At 40.1% G+C, this 7431-nt stretch overlaps 1 non-coding gene across 1 annotated transcript; it reads left to right on the top strand.

Moving 5' to 3' along the window:
- The first annotated feature begins 258 nt into the window (after window positions 1-258).
- Window positions 259-330, top strand: TRNAV-CAC (transfer RNA valine (anticodon CAC)). The gene has a single exon. It is a non-coding gene; the product is annotated as a tRNA-Val (tRNA).
- The last annotated feature ends 7101 nt before the right edge of the window (window positions 331-7431 follow it).

Genomic DNA, 7431 nt, shown 5'->3' with positions numbered 1-7431 from the left:
ATATATATATATATATATATATATATATATATATATATATATATATATATATATATATATATATATATATATATATATATATATATATATATATATATATATATATATATATATCCTTCAGTATGTTTACATTCCAAAATGATGAACAGGAGAATGAGCCAAGCAAGTAAATTTCGTCAAAGACATCTCTCTTTTCTAAATGCTGCCTCACAAAGATTTTCATTAATTCAAATTGAAGAAACAGACGTTTTTTCTATTGTCTGGTTAGCTCAGTGGTAGAGCGTGAGTCTCACACACTCAAGGTCGTGGGTTCGAGACCCACACCAGACATATTTTTTGTCTTTTTCTTGTTTCATTTTGTCCGCATCATATGTGTGCAACATTCAGTATGTTCGTCCAACGTTATAGTGAAGATCTTCACAATAAATTGGGGTTTTCGACCTTATCTGAAAGGGTCAGGTCCACCAAGACGTCCTTGAAATCTTCCAGAAGCTTCTGGCGATCCTCCTCCAACTGCTGGGCACATCAGAGTTAACATGGGCCGGACATCGGTTGTGGAACGACTTAATCTGCTTCCGGTAGTTAGCAGGGATGATAATGAGGGCTCTGACCTCATACCAGGTCAGCTTAGTTCCAGTCTATTGCTTAGTTCCAGTCTATTGCTTAGTTCCAGTCTATTGCTTAGTTCCAGTCTATTGCTTAGTTCCAGTCTATTGCCTAGTTCCAGTCTATTGCTTAGTTTCAGTCTATTGTTTGGTTCCAGTCTATTGTTTAGTTTCAGTCTATTGTTTGGTTCCAGTCTATTGCTTAGTTCCAGTCTATTGCAACGAAAATTAAAAAGTAAAACATTTCTTCGTGAAACTTGAGAGGAAAACACGACAGCAACATGAAGATTTACCCAGTGGTTATTTTGCCGGCTAATCGGCAACGGTCGGTCAAACAGTATTTTGCCGTGGTAATCTCAGTGCTTTATATAATACTATGTCCCATAAAATGTTCTTGGGGGCGTAGCTCAGTGGTAGAGCACTCGCTTGGCATGCGAGAGGACCCGGGGTCAATCCCCGGCGCCTCCATTTTTGTTATGTGGAAAATTCATTTTCAGTCTCGTATATATATATATATATATATATATATATATATATATATATCGTCCGATCAGGGAAGTTAAGCAACGTTGTGTGTGGTTAGTACTTGGATGGGTGACCGTCTGGGAACACCAGAGGCTGTTATCCCTGGGGACAGGGAAGAAAGAATACTTGCCACGTATTCCCTGCGTGTCGTACAAGGCGACTAAAAAGGGGAGGGAGCGGAAGGCCGGAAGATAAAGATATTGTAAGGATGTAGCGAATATAAGGCTGCCCTGATGATATGGACATAGCCGAAACAAGTAGTAATGAAGATTAAGGTGTAATGAAAATGATTCTGTAGTGGAGATAAATATATAGGCTGAAATTATTCTTTAGTGAAGATAAATGTATATGCTGAAATTTTGTATTGAACACCATGGAGTAATGATAATGATGAAAGTGTAGTGACGATGAGGGTTTAGTTAGAGAGTAGTGACAATTGCCTTTGCAATGATAATAAGGGGGTAACACAATGAGGAACACAAACTTTCCAAAGCTACGTTCAAGTCAGACTTTGAACCAAGTTCGGTAAACAGAAGGGTGATAAGATGAGAGTGTAGTGAGGAAGAGTATAGTGATGATAAGGATATTGTCAAGACAGGTTGTAGTGAAGAAAAGAATGTAGTGAAGATACGAATGTAGTAGAGATAAGGGTTATTAAAGAGTAAAGTTTATTCAAAATGATTATATAGTGAAGATAAGAACTATTTTTAGTGAACATCAGGGAGTGCAATGATGATAGTATGGTAGAAATAACGGTGTAGTGAAGAAGAGGGTATAGTGAAGATGTAATTTATTGAAAATACGCTTGTAGTGAAGATGATGTTGTAGTTTGTGAATATGATGTTGTAGTGAACTTAACCTTATTGACCTGATCCCCCAAATCCTCCAAACTACGTTCAAAGGAGGATCCAAAGCCGACCGAAAAGGTGGTGGTGGTGTATGTAGGTGTGGGTAATGATCTATTTGCACTGTATTAGGAGGGAGTTTTACACTCGTGGAGCCCCGTGTAAGCACGTTGTTTGTGTGAGCGGGTAAAATTTAAAGCCTTCCTTGAAACCAGCTTATTCAAGATAAGGTCATATGAAGATGAGGTTGTAGTGAAGATTATAGTAAGCCTTGCATAGTTAAGATAAAGGGATTAAGGAGAGGAGATGTAGTAAAGATCATAGTGAACACAAAAGGATTCAAGCTACGTGCAGGGTCGACCTATGGTCTTGAACTTACATTTTAGGTCAAAGGCATCACCAGTACACCCTAGCCAGCATTAAAGTTTATCCGTATACACACATACACACACACACACATAAGTCTTTCATTTTCTATGTTTTCCACTTGACTTTCTTCAGTCGAAGTGATTTACCGTTCATGTTTTAGATTAAACTATATTTGTCAATTTACCAATTCCCTCTCCCATCTCATCATGACGCTTCTTATTGTTCTTTGATTTGAATCCTCAGTTTTCACCTCTCCTTCAACATGATAACCTCTGAATCTGTGAGTGTGTAATTACCTATTTTTACTGTGTGAGGAGAGAGCTCTGCACTCGCCAGGCCAAATCTCTAGAACATTCCGTAATATTATACAACTTCTGAGATTTATGTATGGTGTCTGCCTTAACCATGACCTCATTCTTCTTATTCCATTCATAAATCACTTTTATATAAATTCTAAAATTACTTCTCTGAATGTATTTGAACAATGTTGCCCTAATTTCATGCTATGTTCTCTAGGTTTGTGTGTGTGTGTGTGTGTGTGTGTGTGTGTTCTCAGAAAGTAACTGTGTACTATTCAACAAGGATTTCCCAAAAGCCATTTACCTCATATCCTTTTATTTCGATGCTTGAAAATGGCTAAATTTTCGTCAAAGTGTTTTTTGTCTTATTAGTATTTATAATGATTTATTGATTCAAAAAGTATTGGTATTTAGAAACTATTTAGATCCTTCAACATCTCTAGCCATCTTCACTACACTATCAACACCATTGGCCATCTTGACTATTTCTTCGGCACCTCTAGATTTTATCAAATAATGATCGCAACAAAACTAAATGAATCCGTCTTCATATCCGGATTTGTATGGGATTTAATCTGGATAGATCTGGTTATGTGACGTCACATAACCCAGGGGTATATAAGGCCGGCGGCGAGAGAAGTGTAATCATTTGAGGATGGGACTCCGTACCGACAACATCTCCTCTCACACTCTCCGGCAAGACGAAAATTTGGTAAGTGCACCTCAGGCCGGAATCAAAATGAGTGTTCCAGTTGTAAAGTTGACCCAGAAGGATGTGAATGACCTGGTGGTCATGAGAGAGGTGGGTCGGGGAGGCAACGCCAAGATTGAAACGGTGTTGTTCCGTGGATCGTGTTGCGTCATCAAAACCCTTCTGGACGGAGTGAGTTCGAAAAGTCTTATGGATGAAGCCGACATTCACAGGAGACTGGCTGGGGCTGGAGGAGCCCCTCTACTTCGAGCAGTGTGCCGCAACCCCCCACTGATCATCTTAAGCCACACTGGCCAGCCTTATGATAAGTTCATGAGAACATGTCGGTCGGACGAGGAACTGGTCGAGTCCGCCATCATGGTCGCTCGTCGGCTGATGGAAATCCATAAGAAAAACATTGTCCATAATGACGTCAAGGTCGAAAATGTGACCGTGACGATGGGTGACAAGCCAGAGTTTCACATCATCGACTTCGGCTTGAGCGTTAAGAAGGGAAGCTGCGTTGAGTACAATGTTCCTGACCTGTGGTTGGCCCCTGAGGTCAGGGAGCGCAAGCCGGTCTCCCCAGCCAGTGACGTCTTCTCTTTTGGGCATCTAATGAGGCACGTGTCCATCCTGGTCAGGAACCAGGGTGTGCGGGAAAGCCTCCAGGATCTTTACCAAACAGCGACCCACAGCGACCCCTCAGAGAGACCAGCTCTGCCACTTATTATTGGTGAGCTGAAGAAGGTGATGAGGTCAGTCCGCCGGAGGCGTACCAGAGGAGGGGGCCAACGGAACCAGAGGAAGGGCAGGAAATGAGGTGCCCTTCCTCAACTATCTACCTCACAATAAGAACTCTGTTTTAGAGGAAATTTTACTTTTAATATAATGGGAAAGAACTTTGTTTTAGAAGTAATTAATGTCAGTATATATCTTCAAACGGGAAAGACCTTTATTTAAGAAGATATTAGAATATTTATTTAGAATGGAAAAAAATTATGGAACTCGACATGCAACCACCTCCTCGTGGTGAGTTCTGGGTGATAAGGGATCAAACATCTCTTATCAGCTAAGAGTTGCATACAAACGTATTTCCTGATAAGTAAAAGACAACTGGATAATATTCTTATGATCTTAAATGTTCTTAGAGTCTGGCTAGTATTATCTTGGAGGTCTTCTATCCCCTACAGCTTGGGCTGGACCAAGACTGTATTATGGACAACGATAAATGGTCTTAGCCTAGCCATCAAGGCCCATTTTCAGTCGTCCATCATAAATTTGCATGTTATTCTAATATCATTAGTAGTTTTAACCTTATAAAAGACTGACTTGGTTCAGTTGTATGTTTTCATACAAGAACAAATTGAAGTGTCCCAAGCATTTTGAAATGGCATTTGTACTACTTAACTCTCGATGTTAGTGAAAACATGTGAGATAACCACGACTGAGCAGCTTTCCTGTGTGCTGTGAATCTATTACCTCTCTCTCTCTCTCTCTCTCTCTCTCTCTCTCTCTCTCTCTCTCTCTCTCTGATCAAAGTATTCGGAATTATGAAATTTAATGTTGCCAAACTTCTGAATTTCGTGTTTGTCTTGTAAAGTGGGTCGTAGGGATTAGTTTATATATATATATATATATATATATATATATATATATATATATATATATATATATATATATATATATATATATATATATATATATATATATATATATATATATATATATATATAGCGGTTAGCATGCCTGCCTCTTACACAGGGGTCCCGGGTTCGATCCTGGCTGTTGGAGGTTTGTATGTTCTATGAAGGTGCGCGTTCATATGCACTTTATTCGTATTCATATACCTCCGCGTTGTACAGTTAGGTTCGGTAAAACGCTATCAGCTGGCTATGTGCGCCTGTTGGGAAATAACCGGTATAGACCCCGTTGCTCACCATTGTGAGACGAAGGGTATTCGAGTACTTAGTATTCAAATAGTTGTTTCCTATTACCCAGGCCCATAGCCTAGCGGTTAGCATGCCTGCCTCTTACACAGGTGTCCCGGGTTCGATCCTGGCTGTTGGAGGTTTGTATGTTCTATGAAGATGCGCGTTCATATGCACTTTATTCGTACACATTTATATATATATATATATATATATATATATATATATATATATATATATATATATATAATGAGTATAATGATAAAAAAAAATACATAGATAGGAATTATGCTTTATTGTATTAATTTAAAAAGTTTCTACTTTTCCCTTCTCGTGCATTGCATGGGCCCAAATTAAGATGGGGATACATTCAGTAAATACGGCGATACGACGATTTGAAGCGTTAATTAACGCCATGGTCGGCTCCCTCCTCCTCCTCCTTCCTCCTCCTCCTTCTTCTTCGCCAAACGAAAACGGAGGTTTTTTTCCCCAACTGATTTCGTGGCCTTGGATGTGTTTTATCCGCTCTGGACTCTTCTCTCAGCCCTCTATCCTCACGGAAAGGTCTGTATTAACTTCAAGAACTGGAAACAAAAATCGTAGACATGTAAATAACATCTTCATGAACACCTTTAAAACCATTTTGACGCAGAGTGGGTGGTGCTGGACGCGTCCGCTGGAGTTACCATGAGAGACATCGATAAGACGTCTGAAGGCAAGACCGATTTCGACGATGAAGGCCTGCACTGTGGCTGAGAGATTGACTTGAGGAGGCAGAAGTGATATTGTGACAGTGATTGTGTCAGCGTCGCGTCGCCTCGCCGCAGTGTATCGAGACAGACTTCCCCAGAACTTTTAAAGGGGAAGTAAATGTTTATAGTTGTGTTACTGGAGTGATAGTTTTCATGCATGGTGTTTTTGACAAGAAAATAGTGAAGTTGGAGAAAAATGTAGCTTAGACATTGAAGCTTATTGATACAGTGGTGAAATTGATGAGAACTGCTATTGACGTTTGTGTGAATAAATTGTACATTTCCTTTTCCATAGCCAGAGGTTGAACCATTATGTGACATTCATTTTTTTCATTCATTTCAAGCTAAAAGTTTGTTTTCTGAATTGTTTCTTACATTTTTCATATGTATATATATGTGTGTGTGTGTGTGTATGTGCGTATGTGTGTGTATGTGTGTGTGTGTGTATATGTATATATATATGTATATTATCCCTGGGGATAGGGGTGAAAGAATACTTCCCACGTATTCCTCGCGTGTCGTAGAAAGCGACTAGAGGGGACGGGAGCGGGGGGCCGGAAATCCTCCCCTCCTTGTATTAACTTTCTAAAATGGGAAACAGAAGAAGGAGTCACGCGGGGAGTGATCATCCTCCTCGAAGGCTCAGAGTGGGATGCCTAAATGTGTGTGGATGTAACAAAGATGTGAAAAAAGGAGAGATAGGTAGTATGTTTGAGGAAAGGAACCTGGATGTTTTGGCTCTGAGTGAAACGAAGCTCAAGGGTAAAGGGGAAGAGTGGTTTGGAAATGTCTGGGGAGTGAAGTCAGGGGTTAGTGAGAGGACAAGAGCAAGGGAAGGAGTAGCAATACTCCTGAAACAGGAGTTGTGGGAGTATGTGATAGAATGCAAGAAAGTAAATTCTCGATTAATATGGGTAAAACTGAAAGTTGATGGAGAGAGGTGGGTGATTATTGGTGCATATGCACCTGGGCATGAGAAGAAAGATCATGAGAGGCAAGTGTTTTGGGAGCAGCTAAATGAGTGTGTTAGCGGTTTTGATGCACGAGAACGGGTTATAGTGATGGGTGATTTGAATGCAAAGGTGAGTAATGTGGCAGTTGAGGGAATAATTGGTATGCATGGGGTGTTCAGTGTTGTAAATGGAAATGGTGAAGAGCTTGTAGATTTATGTGCTGAAAAAGGACTGATGATTGGGAATACCTGGTTTAAAAAGCGAGATATACATAAGCATACTTATGTAAGTAGGAGAGATGGCCAGAGAGCGTTATTGGATTACGTGTTAATTGACAGGCGCGCGAAAGAGAGACTTTTGGATGTTAATGTGCTGAGAGGTGCAACTGGAGGGATGTCTGATCATTATCTTGTGGAGGCTAAGGTGAAGATTAGTATGGGTTTTCAGAAAAGAGGAGTGAA

Source organism: Panulirus ornatus, chromosome 5 (genome assembly GCF_036320965.1).
Source record: "Panulirus ornatus isolate Po-2019 chromosome 5, ASM3632096v1, whole genome shotgun sequence".
NCBI lineage: Eukaryota > Metazoa > Arthropoda > Malacostraca > Decapoda > Palinuridae > Panulirus > Panulirus ornatus.
Note: the sequence above shows the minus strand (reverse complement) of the source record. Positions and strands in the feature narration are given on the sequence as shown.